This window comes from Nomascus leucogenys, chromosome 3 (genome assembly GCF_006542625.1).
Source record: "Nomascus leucogenys isolate Asia chromosome 3, Asia_NLE_v1, whole genome shotgun sequence".
NCBI classification, from domain to species: Eukaryota; Metazoa; Chordata; class Mammalia; order Primates; family Hylobatidae; genus Nomascus; species Nomascus leucogenys.
Genome location: NC_044383.1, coordinates 26,647,156 through 26,667,235, shown reverse-complemented (window position 1 = coordinate 26,667,235; position 20,080 = coordinate 26,647,156). Strand labels below are relative to the sequence as shown.

Here is a 20,080-nt window from a genome sequence, read left to right as displayed (position 1 = left end):
CTTATCCTGCACGTAAATTCCCCTTCAGTGAAAACAGCCAGAGTGGGTTGTTGTTGCTTTCAACTAGAAAACGTTGCCTGATGATGTTTATTTCCACAGCTCTTTCAAAAGAGCAATGCCATGGTTGTAATCTCAACCTCCTAGGGCAATGTGAAATCCCCTTACTCTCCTGGTTCTCTATGGAAAGGTTTTGAAACTGTCTCCATGTTTCTAATTCCAGTCTTATCATTTTGCTCTTCAGATTTCTTTAAATCCATGCTGATCAGATACTGTTCTGCCCAATGATGTCCTAAAAACATCTATTAAAATAAACCCACTTACAGCAGAGCCTGCTAATCACCCTCCACCTAATTAGATGTCTGACAGCCAACTTCAGCAGGACTGCTATCCTTCTGCTGGGCTTTCTATGCAGGAGTTTTACAGGTACATTAGGAACCAGTTAACCACCTGCATCATAATTTTCTTCCTCTGTTTACTCATGAAAAGACAACCATTTCAACCATTCCGAAATGAGCATGGCACTGGAAACCTCCCAGCATCAAACAAATGGCCACTGTCACTGATCAAAAGATAATTTTTGCGTAGGGGGTCGGGGGTAGCTGTCAGGGTGCAAATCTAGGATACACTGCTGAGAAGATGTAGGTGGTGTGGCTGACAGCAGTTGGAGCCAGACTTGTGGGGGAGTGGAAGACACAGGGCTGCCAGCCTGATTAGATCATTCTTCTTATTCCCTCTTGGGTTTTCCTTATTTTTTCCCAAAGAAATAGCTCCTAATTGTAATGATCAATTCTGACGGTCCTTTTTCCATTCTAAGCCATTCATTGTTGCCTTTATCTTTATTATCACCTTTTCCCACAAACCCAAAGGCCCATTTATTTATACTCTGTCCACAGCTCCTAAGTAAAGGAACTCACTGCCTGGTCTTGACTTCTTTGGTAAGAATAGTGCTGGGTTTTGGACTAATTTCTTTCTCTAGTTTATAGATTAATTGATTTTAGATTTACATGGTCCTTAGTGGTTTACCAGGCAGATTCTTACTCCATAAATCATTCATTTCTCACAATAATCTTTCCAGGTAGTGAAGGACCCACTCCAAAGTCCTACCAGTAGAACGTGGTAGCGCTGACGATACAGAACCAAGTCATATTTTTTCTGTAATAGTTATAAGCCAACCCTATTCTAAGACATTTGCTCTTCCTGTCAGTCTACACATGAACCCAAGTGGCAGCCATGAAGTTCCCTCTCTGAATTCCTCACTAAGCCCTGGGGATTTAACAATATAGGTTTGGCAAGAAAAGTAAAACATTCTCTATGTAGACTGAAAACTAAACTAGGCATTAATAGGCGAAGAGTGAGGGAAGGAATGGTGGATCCTAAAGAAAGATAAATAAGCAACATCCTGCCCTATTACATATCCCAGTCCTCTCCCCTCAAAACCGGCCAGCTCTCCCTCCAGCACCCCGTGTGGATGAGCTGCGGGACTATGAAGTCAGCTGTCTAGTCTGAAGTTCTAAAAGATCATCCAGGGCTGTGCCATCTCACTTACTTCCTTTTCATTCCACCTGTTTACTATTACTTAAATCCATTCTGCCACCAGGGCTTTTTTTTTTTTTTTTTTTTGCCAAAATGTTTACAGTAGCCTCTGAACTGGTCTCTATGCTTCCAGGGCTGCATTTCCACAAAGCATCTTCCAAATATCACTCGAAGATTTTTCTGTGTAGAGTCTTTTAATGACTCCCAAGGCTTTCAAGATAGATTCAAAATCCCTTAACTTCCTTCATAAGTTCCTGGCACCAGCATGGATCTTTAAATTCAACAATTACCACTTGCCCAAGTGAATGCTTCCTTCCAAGTATATAGGGTTACATGTAAATAGCAGAATAAGCCATGTTATTTCACTATTCCATCCTTTTGCACTCTTTCTCTATACATATTATATACGTATATGTATACGTGTACCTACACACACACACATATTTTTTTTTCCTCCATGAGATGTCCATCTCTTCCTTCTCTGCAAGGCTACTACCTACTCCTCAAACCTCAAAAAAGAAGCTCAAGGGACATCTCCCTCAGAACCATCCTTCCCAAACCGCACACTAAATAGGCATATTTTCCATCATGAATTCTCATGATTGCTCTTCCTATGAATTTTCATTGCATCCTGTTTTTGCATTTGAAATAGTGTACACTTACCACACTGTTGGCTTACTTCTCTGTTTGTAAAAACAAAACTATGAGCTACTTGAGTTCAGAGCCCATGTCTCAGCCATTATATCCCCGGTACCTTTCCCTGTGTCTGGTAACAACGCCTGTTGAATAGAATTGAAATCAAAAGCTATTGATCATGCAATATACAATATCCACTTATATCCTATTAAGCACCCCACTGCTCTCTGTGGCTTTTCTCTAGTTGCAAGAGTCTCCCTCCCCTTCAGTGATTACAGAGTCAGACAGCACATGCAGGTGAATTAACACCCACTGTAGCAGCCCTCAACCAATGGCCAAAAAGAGGTTATATAAATACATCCCTCCTATAGGATAACTCAGAGGTGTGCTCTACACTGACTTCTACACTTTCCCAGTTAGATTAAGTTTCAATCATCCCCAGTGGTGAATGGCTCCAATGGCTCCAAAACATTGGCTGACATTCCATCCCTAACATCCCCACTCTCCAAACTTTATTTTCAGGGTTTGTCTTGCAAATAAATGACTTATATCAGAATCCTACCCTCAGAATCTGTTTCTGGTTGAACTCGACTAAGACGTACCCAATACTATGTTTTTAAGTTTAAAAATAATTATATAACTCAGTGAAGTAGGAATTCATATCATCCTTATTATACAGATGAGGAAGCTGAGGCACACAGAGGTTAAAGTTCGGTAAATTTAGAACATGTCATTGAAAGGACAATCTATCATAAACGGGTCTGCACATTTTGGTTTTGGTTTGTGTGTGTGTGTGTGTGCTTTTTTCCCACTAACTTTCTTCTTCTGATCTCTTTAGCATCATTAATGAAAATGCTCACATACCAGCGGCTGATGGTGCCCTTGATTCAAAAGGCAGCCCTCTGGAGAAGGATTATAGCCCAGCACCTAAAATAGCTGAGCCTGGCAACTCAGTAGAGTGGTAAACTAAACCTCTCCCTAAAATAACACAGAGATCACTCAAGGGGAGTCGCAGGAACAGGGCTGCCATTGTGATTACCTAGGATAGGAGGGATTAATTTACAGGTATTAGAAAGCAGCCCAATGCAATGTACAAACATTTCTATCGGTTTTTTTTTGTTTTGTTTTATAATTTTTATGCAAACTAGACATGGTAGAAAGCTACGTAAGAGACAGAAATTTATCTACAGCACAAATAATGGAGAGGAAAACACATCAAAGTGTTCAACTTTATAAAAATTAAAGGTATGCAGTTTTTTGGTTTTGTTTTTGTTTTGAGGCAGGGTTTCACTTTGTCACCCAGGCTGGAGTGCAGTGGCATGATCTCAGCTCACTGCAGCCTCAAACAACTGGGTTCAAGTGATCCTCCTGCCTCAGCCTCTGAAAGTACCTGAGACTAAAGGCATGTGCCACCATGCCTGGCTAATTGTTCTGTATTTTTTGTAGAGATGGGGTGTCACCATGTTGCCCAGGCTGGTCTCTGACTCCTGAGCTCAAGCGATCTGCCCACCTTGGCCTCTGAAAGTGGTAGAACTACAGGCATGAGCCACTGTCCCTGGCCACAAAGTTAAAAAAATTAGATTTTACTGGCCAGATGCGGTGGCTCACGCCTGTAATCCCAGCACTTTGGGAGGCCGAGGTGGGTGGATCACGAGGTCAGAAGATGGAGACCATCCTGGCTAACATGGTGAAACCCTGTCTTTACCAAATATACAAAAAAATTAGCCAGGCGTGCTGATGGGCGCCTGTAGTCCCAGCTACTCAGGAGGCTGAGGCAGGAGAATGGCGTGAACCCAGGAGGCGGAGCTTGAAGTAAGCAGAGATCACGCCACTGCACTCTAGTTTGGGTGACAGAGCGAGACTCTGTCTCAAAAAAAAAATTAGATTTTACTATTCTATCACAATATTAGCAAATACTAAAATATGATAATGTACAATACTCATGTAATTAGTAAAACAGGCACTCTGGTATAATATCAATGAGAGTATAAATTGGTGAAATCTATTTCAAAATGCATTTGGCATTTTATAATAGGTTTCTTGATACAGACCCTAAACTTGATCTAGCGATTTTTAAAATAGTCTCTAACCTTTAGTCCAGTATTTTCCCGGCATGGATTTGCCTTAAGAATACAACTCACACCCATGTATACTTACATACAACAAAAATTTGTCTTGAAAATCATCAAAATATTATTTATAATAGCTAATTAAAAAGAAATCACCTACATGCCCACTAAGACAAGAAAAAGAAATAAATGATTTAACCATACATTAGAATACTTAAACATTAAAGTTTGAGATTTTGAAAACTACAAAATGGCATGAGAAAATAATATAGACAGCTTAAAAAATGCAGGGCTTATAATTTCATATTTGGCATGAACTTATTTTAAATATTAATAAATCAAGATAAAAGAAAATCACTTGAAGAGATTCATAGTTATAACTGGTAGTGGTCTTATGGGTTACTTTTTTATTTACATTTATAAAATATGCATGCATAATTTTTATATTTATATGAAGTTATTTTAAAATATGAATTTGCTATACTTAGGAAGTAAACCTATAGGTGGTTATTCCTGCATAACAAGACACCAGGGATTAAATTAAAATTACTGGGCCAGATGCAATGGCTCACGCCTATAATCCCAGCACTTTGGGAGGCCGAGGCAGGTGGATCACAAGGTCAGGAGATTGAGGTCATCCCGGCTAACATGGTGAAACCGCGCCTCTACTAAAAATACAAAAAATTATCCAGGTGTGGTGACAGGTGCCTGTAATCCCAGCTACTCAGGAGGCTGAGTTAGGAGAATCACTTGAACTCAGGAGGTGGAGGTTGCAGTGAATGGAGATCACGCCACTGCACTCCAGCCTGCGTGACAGAGCGAGACTCTGTCTCAAAAATAATAATAAAATAATTAGCTGGTAAAACGAAATAATTTATGTAGTGCTCTCTTTGCCTAATTCATCCTCCAAATCTGGAGGGTTCATGCTTCCTTCTTCCTTCCATTTTAATGTTTCCAACCATAATATCCACCACTGGACAGTCTTGTGGTTCATGGGCATTTGCTAATTCTAAGGGTTCATGGACTCTTATGAATGCATTTGTTTTTGCGGTTTCCATTAAAATGGAAGTTGACAAGTATACAAAGCAGTAAAGCCAAGGCCATACAGCTGGTAATGAATTGCTTTCCTGACTGAAAAAAAAAGAGGTTTACTGTGAGTGCCAGTTGCTTCTTGTCCTCTCCAAGAGTTGCGGCACAACAAATGTTACAGAATATAAATCTATAGTCCAAGACAATCCTATTGTTACTTGGCTCTGTGTTAATTTCTGACACCATCATCTCTCCATAATCAGCAAATTTGCCTGAAATTTTGTAAATTAATGAACATTGTTTGTTTTGGAAGATCAAACTGACTCAGCAGGACTTTTTCAGAGAAAAGAAAAGAGTGAAGATTTTGAAGGGAAAGCAACAATAAACCAAATGTATTTTTAATTACCTTTAAATTACATTAATAACAACATTCTCAGTAGGACAAAGGGATCAAATTCTACTTACTATGAGATTTTGCATTAGCTTGGGAAAATGTTTTCTTTCTGCTTTGGTTGGTTCTGCTTTAGGGACTAGTCTGTAGATATTTGCAAATCTCATAATTTATGTCTATGCATGGGACAAAACAGTTTTATTTGCCTGTTTATTGTGGTCTCTCTGAAACAAATGATGGGTTGCATCATTACCACTGCTTTCCTTATAATGACTTCGAAAAATCATCCTTCTTCCCTCAATCCTCACTTAGAATCCAGCAATCAGAACTCTTATCTCTTGAAAAACACAGCTGTTTTGTGCTTATAGATGAAACAGAGATAAATTAATTGGCATTGCCTAAGTTTATGAAGCTGCTACTGAAATCATAGATATAATCCAGCTCCTTTAAATTTCTCTCCAGAATACTTTCAATAGTAGATACTAGGGATATCCTCATTATACAGATCTAATATCACTATCTATCTTATAGGTGGTCATGGAATTTGCCAATTAAGCAGATTTATACCAAATTTAAAAGTTAGACTTGGTCTAAATGTTTATTTAACAAACCTTTACTTAGCGCTTTTTATGGTCATTGAATATCCTCAGCTCTAATCAAGACATATAAGGGCCTTCTAGGAATTTACCTTCTAATGGAGAAAAGGAAATATACATATCAATGGCTCAGCCCCAAAAGGGGAAAAACAAAAGGTGCCACAGAGAGGAATGCATGTAAGTACCATGGGCATCTACTGATGGGGAAAAGAATCACAGCTCTGGGTGTGTGAGGATTGTAGAGGACTGTTGAGGAGAGCAAGCCTGGTGCCTAAACTGAGACTTGGAATAGATCATTAATTGTCAGGGCATCCAGACCTCCATCCCATACTTTGGACAAACCCGCAAAGTCATAAAAAGATGCACAGCTACGGGGCGGAATGCAGCTAAACTATCTAGGTAAGATTTTGGCTAAACTATGCCATGTTTAGAAAAATCTTACCTAATTATCCCACAAATGGATCCAACTGATAGACCCGTTTTGGCCCATTTGTATTGAGATATTCCATCTAGACTAAGAGGAAAAGTTGGCAATGGAGACTTCTGTACTGAGCAATGTTAATTTGCTAACTTCAAGAAGTAAAATTATGTAATTAAACACATTTTAAATAAAAACAATGTTATACTCAGAAATCAAAAATGTCCTACAAAAAGTATTGAGTGAAAGTGGAAATAATAACTGCAATTACAGACTAATTAGAAAATAATGAAAATGCAAACACTGCTGTCAAAAACGGAATATAACACAGCTCTACTGTGTAGATGAATAAATGTTTAACTTTAAATACTTTCATAATAGTTAAAGTTAAAAAGTAATTATTTAATTGAAGAAAGTAGAAAAATAACCGCAATTCTAAAATAGCAGGAGGAAGCAAATAAAAGTAAAGGCAGAAAAGGTTGACTTAGAGAAGGAAAAATAAAAGAAAAATACTAAATTGCTAAATAAATCCAAGAGTTGTTTCTTAGGAAAACATAATTAGTACATTATATTAAGCATTAATGTATGAACCTGGTGAATTTATTTAGAAAATTAAGTTGGAGAAGGAAAAGATAAATGCACAATCTTTAAATTATAAATAGATTTCTCTTTTCAATTCCATGTTGATATATTTGAAAATCTAGGTGGAATAAATACATTTCTAAGAAAATAGACGTTATCAAAATATAATAAAGATTTTTAAATGTTACCAGAATTGTGGAGCAAGATTATAAAACTATTCTTGTCCCACAATTAGAAAACTATTCTTTCCTCCTCCCTACATCACCCTGTTCAAGAAAAGTTTGTAGTGGATGGCCATTTTGCAAGTGATTTAAACATATATAAATTTAATTTCCAGGTAATTTTCTAATTAAAATAGTTATAATGGAAAGGAAAACATTTGCAAAACAAGCTGAGAGGGTTAGGGCTGTTTTTCCAATACTACACCATTTGGCTTTGGTCAAATCTCCACTTCTGTGAGTCTCACCTTCTCCCTCAATAACACAAGCAGAGGGTGCATGTTTACACATGTGTGCCTGTATGCATTTGTGTGTATATCAGAATGATAAATGTTATCGCATGTCTGCTAACTCTATCAAACATTGAAACACTGAATTTTAGAATTAAAAGGCTCTGATTCGCTTTAAAACAATCCCATAATGTATTATCAGTCTCTCTGATAATCTGCAAACTTTTTGTACTATCTCTGAGGTCATAACTAACTTAATTTCTATCCTCTTATAACTCAATGTCATCTACCTCACATCAACAGTCTTCCATCCTTTGGGAAAACTTTTAGGTTTAACCACTTGTATTAGTCTGTTTTCATGCTGCTGATAAAGACATACCCAAGACTGGGAAGAAAAAGAGAAAAAGAGGTTTTTGTTTGTTTGTTTGTTTTGAGACAGAGTCTCACTCTGCTGCCCAGGCTGGAGGGCACTGGCATGCTCTCAGCTCACTGCAAGCTCAGCCGCCTGAGTTCAAGCAATTCTCCTGCCTCAGCCTCCCAAGTAGCTGGGATTACAGGTGCCCACCACCATGCCTGGCTAATTTTTGTATTTTTAGAAGAGATGGGATTTGCCATGTTGGCCAGGCTGGTCTTGAACTCCTGACCTCAGGTGATCTACCTGCCTCGGCCTCCCAAAGTGCTGGGATTACAGGTGTGAACCACCGTGGCTGGCCAGAAAAAGAGGTTTAATTGGACTTACAGTTCCACATGACTGAGGAGGCCTCAGTCAGAATCACGGTGGGAGGTGAAAGGCACTTCTTACACGGCAGCAGCAAGAGAAAATACGGAAGAAGCAAAAGCAGTAACACCTAATAAACCCATCAGATCTCACGAGACTTATTCACTATCACCAGAATAGCACAGGAAAGACTGGCCCCCATGATTGAATTACCTCCCCTTGGGTCCCTCCCACAACACATGGGTATTCTGGGAGATACAATTCAGTTGGGATTTGGGTGGGGACACAGCCAACCCATATCATGACTATAACTTAATTAGAACAATAACAGCTGAGTCTGATTTCAGATACACACCTGATAATCCAGATACATAAATTCAATGTTCCGCTTGGATCCCAAAGGATCTGTCATCAATAGAGTATGGGATGTTCAACTGTAACACCCAGGGAAGGGGCTGAGTACTCAGTTGAGGGAATGTGCCATGGACAAAGTTGCTGTAATATCAAAGAATCAGCATCCAAACACAATAAAGGTATTATAGACCTAAAACAATGCTATTTCACTGTGCTTTTTCTTCCAAGCTAACATATTGACAAAGATTGAAAAACAATGATAATACTCATTGCTGCCAAGTGTGTGGGGAAACAGGCACCCAAATAACTTGCCAGTAGATGCATATTTAGTGCAACTGTTCTAGAGAGTAACCCGTACATGATTTTGCTGGAATCTTTGTAAGATTTTCTTATTATTTCCTAGCAGTGACTTTGCTAGGTCAATGGGTTTTATCCCAGTATTACATACAATAATAACACACTGGAAAAAAACTAATGCTTAATAATAGGAAAACCAATAAATATTTTATGACATACCCATTAAATATTGTGACATATTAAAATAATATAGATTCATACTGACATGAAAATACGATTAGTACACACTGATAGAAGAAATAAAGGATACAGTTCAAATATATTGTCATTAAACTAGCTATTTGTGTCCATACATACAGAAAACAAGGAAGTATATATACCTAAAGATTAACAGTTTTTATCTGAAGTTGCTAAGATTACAGTGGATTTTATATTATTTCAATTATTTTAATACTGAAATCTTAAAAATAAGTAAATATTACTCTGATAATCAGCAAATTAGTAAATATGTTCTTATTTTGATAACAAAAATGAGTATCCATGAATAAGGTTAAAAAATTATGTCATGGCTGGGTGCGGTGGCTCACGCCTGTAATCCCAACACTTTGGGAGGCCCGAGGCAGGTGGATCACCTGAAGTCAGGAGTTTGAGACCAGCCCAACCAACATGGAGAAAATCTGTCTCTACCCAAAATACAAAAATTAGCCAGGCATGGTGGCGCGCACCTATAGTCCCAGCTACTTGGGAGGCTGAGGCAGGAGAATTGCTTCAACCTGGGAGGTGGAGGTTGCAGTGAGCCAAGATCACACCACTGCACTCAAAAAAAAAAAAAAATTATGTCACATATACAGAAACTCTATTAATACTGAAATTACCGTCCTATTTCCAAATTTCTTGGGAGAGTTTTATTAATAGCCACAGACTATTATCCTTTCTCTGACATCTTAAAAGTATCCATCATTTGTCACTCAGCATATGGTGCCTTAAGTTCTTGCTGACCATTTTTCTGGGTGGAGATCTCTCTATACAGGTCAGGACTATATGTCATTATTTATATGTATGTATTTATATGTCCCTCTATGTATTTGAATCCCTGGCCTCTAAATGGCAGCTGATATAGTGTCACACTCAACTATTTTCATTATTTTCCCCTAATGTTGTTGGGTAACAGTTCCACGGGTTATGAGCTGGGGGCATATGCCAGCACCCCTTGTCCTAACTTCCTAACTGGCATATGTCTTAAATACGGGTTAGGAGTTTTTACCATTGAGTTGTTCTAAGAAGTTTCATGAGCACACCATTACGTAGAATATAGATGTCAAACCTGAAGCGGATGTAACTGCCTATCAACACTGATGGTTTCCAGGAGCCCTCCGCTGGATCCTTTTTTATTCTAATGAGCATTTTTGTCCCTTCTCTGGGCTGGAGTGAATGACTTCTGTCCCCTCTCTGGGCTGGTGTGGATGACAGAACCTTCTCGGACTGAGCCACAGCTGAAGAGAGCTATGGCTGAAGCTCTGCTCGGGGAAATTTGTCCCCTGCAAGGCCCAAGCTGGATGCATCTTCAGTGGGATTGTCCATTCTGTCCATTCTTTCCTGACAGCCCAGCAGCCCTTACACACAGCACACCATTAACAATGGAGGAAGCCTGTCACAGAATGGCGCTCTCTGAGGCAATGGAAACCACCCTACGTGAGCAGCTGCGCAGCTCCGCTTTTCCCAGTCAACCTCTGAGCAGTTCATTGGCGACTTCAAGAACGAATCCAACCTACATCTATGGAAGCCATTAAAATCTGCCCTAGGCATCTTCAGCCTCCACCACCCAATTTCTGTTTCTTCAGCCATCTTTAAACTGTCCATTTACTCCATTATTTTTTTTTTTATCTTCATGGTACTTGTATCTTCCCTGTCTTCTCTGCTCCTTCAGATTCTTTGGAAGAAATGTTTGCCTGTCTTCCAAGGTCAGCTGTTTCTTGAGATGCACACCTCAGCTAACCACACAACAGCCACTAGGCAAGCAGTTCCTTGCCCTCTCCACCCTTCTCCTTCACTGGGTGCGGTATCCTAGGCTCCTTGATGTTTGGGAGAGAGGTTCTGACACGGGCTTTTGAAAATCCACAGAACATATGGTCTTTGAGGACTGCATTTAATTTTCTCCTGGCTGTCTGGCTGCCTTGCTTGCCCTCAATCTATTGCTCTCATGCTGAGGACCCTTGCTGATTTCACCGGGGTGAAAAGAATGCATTTCCTTTTGTCACAAGTCACCATCTTTTCCTTGCAAAGTAGCTATAGGTATAGAGTGGAAGGAGAATACAAATGACAGAGAGAGAGAGAATATACTCAGGAATAGAAATTGGGAGGTAGAAATGCAGACTCACACCTAGATGGTTACAGAGAGAGGGATTCTTTGCCCCCAGACCATGCATCAGACCAACTCTGAAATTCACATTCTCATTTCTCTACTTAACCTCTGCAAAACAGCATATGGGCATGCCTTTCCTAGTTACTATGCATTACAGTCTAAGTAGGGGGTGGTGGTGTGTGCTTATCTATCCAGTTGACAGCATAAAATCCCTTTATCCCACATCCTTCCCAAGAGTTTTGTGCATTCTGCGAATGATTTATTTTTGGCTCCAACCTGGTTTCTCCATCTTTTTTACAAATCACCTCCAGTGGACCTCCACTGTCCATGAAATTCGTTCTCCTTTCCTTAATATCTATGCACATACACACACACACACACATATGCACTGACCAAATGATACCTATCCACCCAATATGATTGCAGTTATTGCTATGCATGTGGTTGCTGATGTGGGGGGAATGGTTAAGTCTCCAGAGCTTGTCACAGTGGGGAAGAATCCATGTTGTATATCATGGCAAGAAAATGACTTTAAAAGCTGTCTAGCAATTTTCACTCACTCTTACCTACATACTGGAATTTTTTTAATAGCCATGCCTCTCTGTTTTAGCAAGTCCAAATAACTTATCTAAATATATAATGCAAAGCAATTCTATTCTCTGTGGCTTCTACCTCTAAACTAATATGTGATTTTGATCTCCTTGGCACATGCAACAAGTTTTAAATATAGTTGAGGTGGAAGAAAGTAGTTGATAACTGGGCTCTGGATACAAGAAGCCTGATTTCCTACTGATGTGAAATTTGGGGTAATCTACTTAACAATTCTGTGCCTCTGTCTCTTTACATTGTGTGTGTGTGTGTGTGTATAGAGAGAGAGAGAGCGAGCTCACGTGCGAGAGAGAGCGCCACATTTTATATAGTTAATGACAGTATTGTATTATGGGGTTGCATGAAGCTTAAATGAGAGGAAAAGGTGCTCATCTGGCACCTGGCACAGAGTTAATCCTCTTAAATGTTTGCCTTAGACAGGGGGTCATGCAAGAGGTCTCATCCCATCAGTCACTGAAGAAATGTGTAGTATACAGATAGATTATTACCAATGATATCAGTTAATATAACCGTCTCTCACAGAAGGCAAAAACAGCTCTCGTAATTTGACAGTTGGTTTTCAATAGCACAGTTTTCCTCCACTGAACATATCAAATTATTATCTACTGAACAAAGACACATATACAATGATAATGTGACCACAGCAGTATTGCCCATCCATGGTCCTTCAGTGTGCTGCCAGCAGGATTCTACCTGATCCTGGACCATGGCACGTGCTATTGTTCATTTTTAATTTTTTTCTTTAAATCAACGATATTTCTTAGTTTTGTTCTAAGATAATAACTATGACATCATAGGTCTAATGAGCTGTTAATCATTGCTTAATGTGCATAAGTAGCAATAACTAACATTTTAAATCTGTCTATCCATGTTTCAACTATGATAATTACCTGGATTTGGAAGCAGAATAGTAAGACTTGAATTACTATCCCATCTAGGTCTTATATATTTCTGATGCCTGTTCTTGGATGAATCACTTAAACTCTCTAAGCTCCAGGTGCTTCATTTGGTCCAGTTCACAGATCTCTTGTAAAGATCAAGGAAGAAAATGCAAGTCAAAGTATTTTGTAAACTGTAAACCACTGGGCAAGTGCATGGTGTTAATTTTCCGTAAATGTCCAAGAACTCTTTGTTGTGGCTGATGACACCAGTAGATTAGCTTTCAACAACAGAAAAGCTGGCTTTTCAAAGGGAAGTGAACGTCCTTCATTCATAAGCTCCCTGGTTGATGTGTCTCACTCAGGATTTACAGCAGAGTATACCACCATCCGGTGACACATTGAGATTCCCTTCTGTAGTAGCAGTGGGGTCACTGTTGGTACAGATAACACCACCCTCATGTCCACCGAGGACAACAAAACCTGCAAATGTCCTTTTCTTCTCCTCTTAAATTTTGTTTTTTTTTTCAGTCACACAGCCTCAGCCCTATCCTATTTATAGATTAGCTGCATGCATCAGTACCAGACAGCCAGGATCACGAACTCAGTATTGGGCAGTGTAGTCCCCACAGGCGATGTCACTGACCTCACTAAATACTGTCAGCACCTGCAGTCACAGCATCGGCACCTGGCATTTCTCGGCTGATCCAAGAACTCCTGTGGCTTTGCAGAGTACTTACACCAGTGGTTCTCAATCCTGGTTGTCCATTAGATTCACACTGGGAGATTATTTTCAATGCCAATAACTGGGACCCATCCCAAACCAATTTAATTAGGATCTGTTGGTGGAAGCGGGGGACTCAGGCATCAGTTTATATTAAAAGCTGCTCAGGGGCCGGGTGTGGTGGCTCACGCCTGTAATCCCAGCACTTTGGGAGGCTGAGGCGGGCGGATCACAAGGTCAGGAGATCAAGACCATCCCGGCTAACATGGTGAAACCCCGTCTCTACAAAAAAATACAAAAAATTAGCCTGGTGTTGTGGTGGGTATCTGTAGTTCCAGCTACTCAGGAGGCTGAGGCAGGAGAATAGCGTGAACCCAGGAGGTGGAGCTTGCAGTGAGCTGAGATTGTGCCACTGCACTCCAGCCTGGGTGACAGATTGAGACTCCTTCTCAAAAAAAAAAAAAAAAAAAAGCTGCTCAGAAGTAAAGGCTTCTTCTGCTGCTTTAGGTTAACCGTGGCCAGACGGTAAGGCTACACCTACTGAGCATGGAGAACAGTAAGAATGAAATCCAATTATTGTGCTTAGTTTGGCCAAATCCCGTAAGTCAGGATAACCGAACATGAAACAAAACAAAACAAAGCAAAACACAATAGTGCCCACCCCTGACAGTCCACCTGTACCACTTTTTTTTTTATGAGATGATCCTTTTATTTCTTACATGGGAAGATCTTGTTAAAGTGTGAATTTCTGATTCTCACTCCCAACCTAAAGGAATCAGAATCTCTGTTTGCCAGGGAATTTGCATTTCAATAGGTACCCTAGAGCACCTAAGCCCACAAAGTTTCGGACCACTGCTTTCTAAGTGATTGCATTAAGGATCACTGTATAATCCTTCTGGGGTTTTCCGCCCTGATTGCAAAACAAGAAGAAATATAAGATACAGATTCCTGGTTCTACCCCATGCATCCTTGGTGTAGTCCCTGCATTGCTTTTTTTGTTTGTTTGTTTTGTTGTGTTGTGTTGTTTAATGGAGTCTCACTCTGTCTCCCAGGCTGGAGTGTGTTGGTTCAATCTCAGCTCACTGCGACCTCCACCTCCTGGGTTCCAGTGAGTCTCCTGCCTCAGACTCCCAAGTAGCTGGGACTACAGGCGCACACCACCACGCCCAGCTAATTTTTGTATTTTTTAGTAGAGATGGGGGTTTCACCATATTGGCCAGGTTGGTCTCAAACTCCTGACCTCGTGATCCACCCGCCTCAGCCTCCCAAAGTGCTGGGATTACAGGCATGAGCCACTGCGACCGGCCAGGCATTGCTGAATTTTTTTAAAGATTCATATAGAGTACTGATTAAAAGCCAGACTGTGAGCCTGTGTGATAATGGCAATGCCACTGGACTGTAAAGAAAAAAAAAAAAAAATGCAAGGCTTACATTGCTAAAGTGTCTTTTCTTTGACCAGGTGTCATTTCCAAAACAAACTCCTCCATGTCAATTCTCTTCAGAGTGAGAAAAAGAAAAGTCTCTTTCTTGTCCATTTGCCTTTTGCACACAGAAAGGCACACAAATTTAGAAAGTATTTAAAGCAGTGGGCGCTTCGAATGTTCCTTATTCAACGCCAGAACCAAAGGCTCCCCAGGCATTATTAAACACATTGATGAACGCTGCGGCTGGATTGAGAGAGAAGAAAGGTGCTGCTGGAACTGCGATACACCAATTCTTCATTTAAATATCTTGTAAGTAAAGACCCAGGAACTGACTTCATGGATTTTCATGTGGAGGCAATAGTATTTACATCTCAAAAGCCTACTCTACAGCTTTCTCAGTTATGCTGGCTATTGGGGATTCCTGAATGAGCACAGGATGAAATGCAACTTTATCTATTAGGGAGACAGGGGTTTCGTAGCTGGGTGCTGTGTATGGTGAGGAGGTTATTATGGCATGAACAAATGCAAACTCAAGCCAATTATTGCTTCAACTGCCTGGTGAGCTTTTCAGTAGGACTTTAAGGCATGCAAAATGGAGTACTAGTTCTTGTCTCAGCTCATAACTTCACACAGAAAGATCATTTTTCCTGTAAATGCTGAAGGCAGGGTGAAGCCCCCAGAGCAGGCCACTCAAATCTCACTCAGCAGGTGGCCATTGGAACTGAGCATCTGAGGGACAGAAGCCTAAGAAATGTCCTTGAGTTGCTACATTCTTTTAGGAGGCAAAAGTGAAAAATAAGAGCCACCTGCCACTCACAGAGAAAAGAAAATACAAGCTGACTCCCTTCTGTGTTTGTAGGTCCTCCCCAAACCAAACCAAATCAACCAATACACACATCCATCCAGTGGGAAGATGGCTGTGAAGTTCTCATCTCTCTCAAGTCTCTGATTGACTTCAAAACACTGTCATCAATCATTCTAATAAGCACTTAAAAAGTAAATCAAAGGCTATTAAAACACTTTTGACATTGAGCTTCCTTCCTCAAGCAAACTATAAACGCCCAGAATTTACAACATTTGCTGAAGGAAGGGAGGAGGATGCTGGATTTTAAAAACAAATTTATTAGCTTGTTTCTTATGCTGTTTTTTTTTTTCTCCTTTCTCCCCTTGGGACAGTAATAAACTAAAACTGCTAGATGCTGTTACAGACTGTTAAATTAGTAGTTAAGGTTCTTATCATTATCCAAGCTATTCTGGATTTCCGGGGGGTGATTTATAAGTATGTGCTAGCAAAAAGCCACAAAACACTGTCTCTTTTAACTAAAGGGGCCTGGGGCTATATGACCAACATCTATACACAATGTGCCAAGCAGTAAAATAATACTGTATGTCACTCCCCTCACATGCAAAAATACTGGACAGAACCAAGTAAGACTGTGAAATAAACTGACATCAATGGCAGCCATGCTCTGTCATTATTGTGCATCGTGACTTTGGATAAGTCATTTATCCTCTCTGGACCTCAATTTCAACTGAAAAAGGCATGGATTGACCTAGATCACTTTGAAAGTCCTATTCCAAGCTACAGTCCTATTATCGAATTATCCAATTACCTCATTAGCCAGCACAACATTAATCAGTTACCTCAGGGCTTACGTGAATGACTAGTGTGGGACCTTAATTCTCATCTCTCCAAATTATGGCAGGTGGAAGTGGTACCCCCTCATGCTGGCAAATTTCTAGTCATTCACTTTCTCCCTTCAACACATGCTCAACATTGATCTTGGATTTATACTCCCATTGGCTCCTTGCTCAGTTTCCAATCAGTGGTGCTGACAGCAGGATGTACCCATTTCAAGCATGTGGAGTAACAGATACCAGACTGCGACTGGGGCGAGATAGCATCCACTAACAGAAGGACAAGTGTCAGCTTTTCATTAAGCAGGAGCACAGTGGCTGCTTATCTTCAGCTCAGTTCCAGACCTGCATTTGGTAACTACGCTTAGGTGTCTCAAACTGACCTCAAAGTCAACTTTTCCAAACCTGAACTTGTGATATTCTCCTCCAAAATGGGTCCTGTTTTAGAGTTTCCTCTCTCAGTGAATGGTACCACTATCTGTCCTGTTAGGCATGCTAGGCACCTAGCCCTCATCTTTGACACCTCTATCCCTTTAACTGGTTCATCCCCAAGTGCTATCATTTACTCCCTGAGAATTTCTTACATAGAAACAAACCAATGCATTTCTACCAATAAAACCTTAGCTTATGCATTATCCCTTCCCTGTTTCTATAATATTTTACTACATGATTTGGCAGCACTTCCTCTTCGACCTTTCAAAATACATATTTGCCCACTCCTTCCCCTCCCCATCCCACTCCACTGCCATCCTGCTCACCTCCCTCCTCCTCCTCCCTACCTGTGTGGTCTCATTTCACACCCCACTCTCCCAGGCCCACTCTACTCTAGTCACATTGGAGTCATTTCCATTCCTCTTTCATGTTGTGCTTCTTGGATCCACATGGTGATTTCCCAGAGAATTTGATATGTATGAAATATTTGGGGAACATAGTAGACTCACACTGAAAAAAAGCTGAAAACTGAGGCTGCGTGGCTGTTTTAAGTGAGGAAGAGTGGCTTCATTACAGATGTCTGACTTCCAATAATTTATTGCGCCCTTCCAGTTTGTTGCACTCCGAGTGTTTTGGGACACCTGGACCAAGTGAGAGCCACAAAGTAGGAAGAGTGAGCCATAACCTATTTTGAAGGGACCTGGCTCCAAATTCTCCTCCAGGAAGAGCAATGGAAACTTCTAGGAGAAAGCCAATTGATAAGAAAGGTGCAGGAAAAGATTGCTTGCAATGAAAGGTATCCTAAAAACCTTGATGCCTCTATCGAGACTTCCTTCTAACTTACTTCACCTGGTCAATGTCTACACACCTCTTGCTCATCACTTTACTGAAAAAATCTTCCCTGTCACTCTTGCCTAGGTAGAATCCTCTAGCATAGGCTTTCATAAAGATAAAGATCTGCACATCCCAGTACTTAACTCTGATACTGTATTCAATTAATTTTTTTATTTTAGTGCATTCCCTTTCACTAAAATGTAAACATTCTGAGAGGTGAAATCATTTCTGCTTTTGGTCACTAATATGTTTCCAAGGTCTAGTACATCAAAGGCACTCAAACTATTTATTTAATAAATGAATGAAGTGGAAAGTTGATTGATGGCAATACATTTTTTTTCCATTATACTATTGGCTATTCCAGGTCCAATTTTTTTGTTTCTAATTGTGTATGTGTGTGTGTGTATACACATACACATGATTGTATATATGATTATATATTATGTATATATGTATTATGTATATTATATACATATATAATTATGTGTATATATGCACACAATGATATATAATTGTGTGCATATATACACACACAGATATATAATTGTGTGCATATATATATATACACACACACACATATGCACAATTAGAAATCAGAAATTGGACCTGGAAAAAAATTTATAAAATAAAATAATAAATTATATAAATATATACATATATTTCCATTAAAGATCTCTTCTACATAAAGTTGCTTATATCAGCTTAACAAAGAAGACGGTTTACTTTCCAATTTTTCTTTTATTTTTTTGAGACAGAGTCCCACTCTGTCGGCCAGGCTGGAGTGCAGGGGCACGATCTCAACTCACTGCCACCTCCATCTCCCAGACTCAAGCAATTCTCCTGCTTCAGCCTCCCAAGTAGCTGGGATTACAGGCATGTGCCACCATGAATTCTTGTATTTTTAGTAGAGAGGGGGTTTCACCATGTTGGCCAGGCTGGTCTCAAACTCCTGACCTCAGATAATCTGCCCGCCTCAGCCTCCCAAAGTGCTGGGATTACAGGCGTAAGCCACCTCACCCAGCCTACTTTCCAATTTTTCTTTTTTATCCTGTCATTTTTCACCTGGCCAGCTTGTTCTCAGCTGAAGTCTGATGTTCTTGGAGAGGTGTTCCCAGACCATCCAATCTAACAAAACTCCTGTATAATCTCTCTCAGGGCAGCTCTAATTTTCCATTCCAAATATGATTACCCCAATATACAACAAATTTTGTGTTTCTTTTTTTAACATTTGTGTTTCTTGATAAATTCTAAGCTTCTTGAGGACAGGCACTACATCTATTTTGCTATAATTGTAATTAATACCCAAACCTTGCAGAGTTCCTGGTACATAGTTGGTGCTCAGTAAGTACTGTTGGCTGAAAAATTACTTCCACTAATGGTCTATAGCTTTGGTATCCTGTGCATCAAGGCTCTATATCTCTTGAGGAAAGACATGATATTTTTGCTTGTTTAGTATCCCCCAAGGTACTAAACCCACAGTTAGATTAGGCCGGGGATTATTAACCCTGGAGGACAGATGATTCTTTTTCATGCAGTACATGCCCCGTGTACTATAGCATGTTTAGCAACATCTCTGGCCTCTAGATGCCAGTAGCATCTCCCACACCCTGTTGTGACAACTAAAAATGTTTCCAGACACTGCCAGATATCCTAATGTGGGCAAAATCTGCCCCTGACACCCTGCTGAGAAGCAGTGGATTAAGTACTTAATTTAATCAATGTTGATTAATAGATTGCAAGGTGGCTTGGCAATCTCTGGGTTCTAAAGAGTCCCTCAGACTCTGAGAGGAATTATTCCACTACAGCCAAGGTATAGAACAAATATCTAAAAATATCTGTCAGCTCCTATGAGTGGTGCTCGCTTCAAGTGCTTGAAACTGATGCCAGTTTGGCCAGGAGCCTATGCTAACTTCTTCCTTAGTAATTGTTTTCTCAATAGCTGCAGCTCATTTTGAACATCCTTGGAACAGTACATAAATTTTTATCTTATTTACTATTCCCTGAACTCGCCAATTAAGTTTCCATCATTGTAACTTTAAAAAAAAATCTTCCTGTCCAGGACATCCTCCTGAGGGTAAGAATATGCAGCTGTTTTACTGAAGTGCCTT

At 40.0% G+C, this 20,080-nt stretch overlaps 1 protein-coding gene across 3 annotated transcripts in view; it reads right to left on the bottom strand.

Moving 5' to 3' along the window:
• SORCS1 (sortilin related VPS10 domain containing receptor 1) overlaps positions 1-20,080 on the bottom strand; it is a 602,977-nt gene that overhangs the window by 326,250 nt on the left and 256,647 nt on the right. The window lies entirely within an intron of this gene.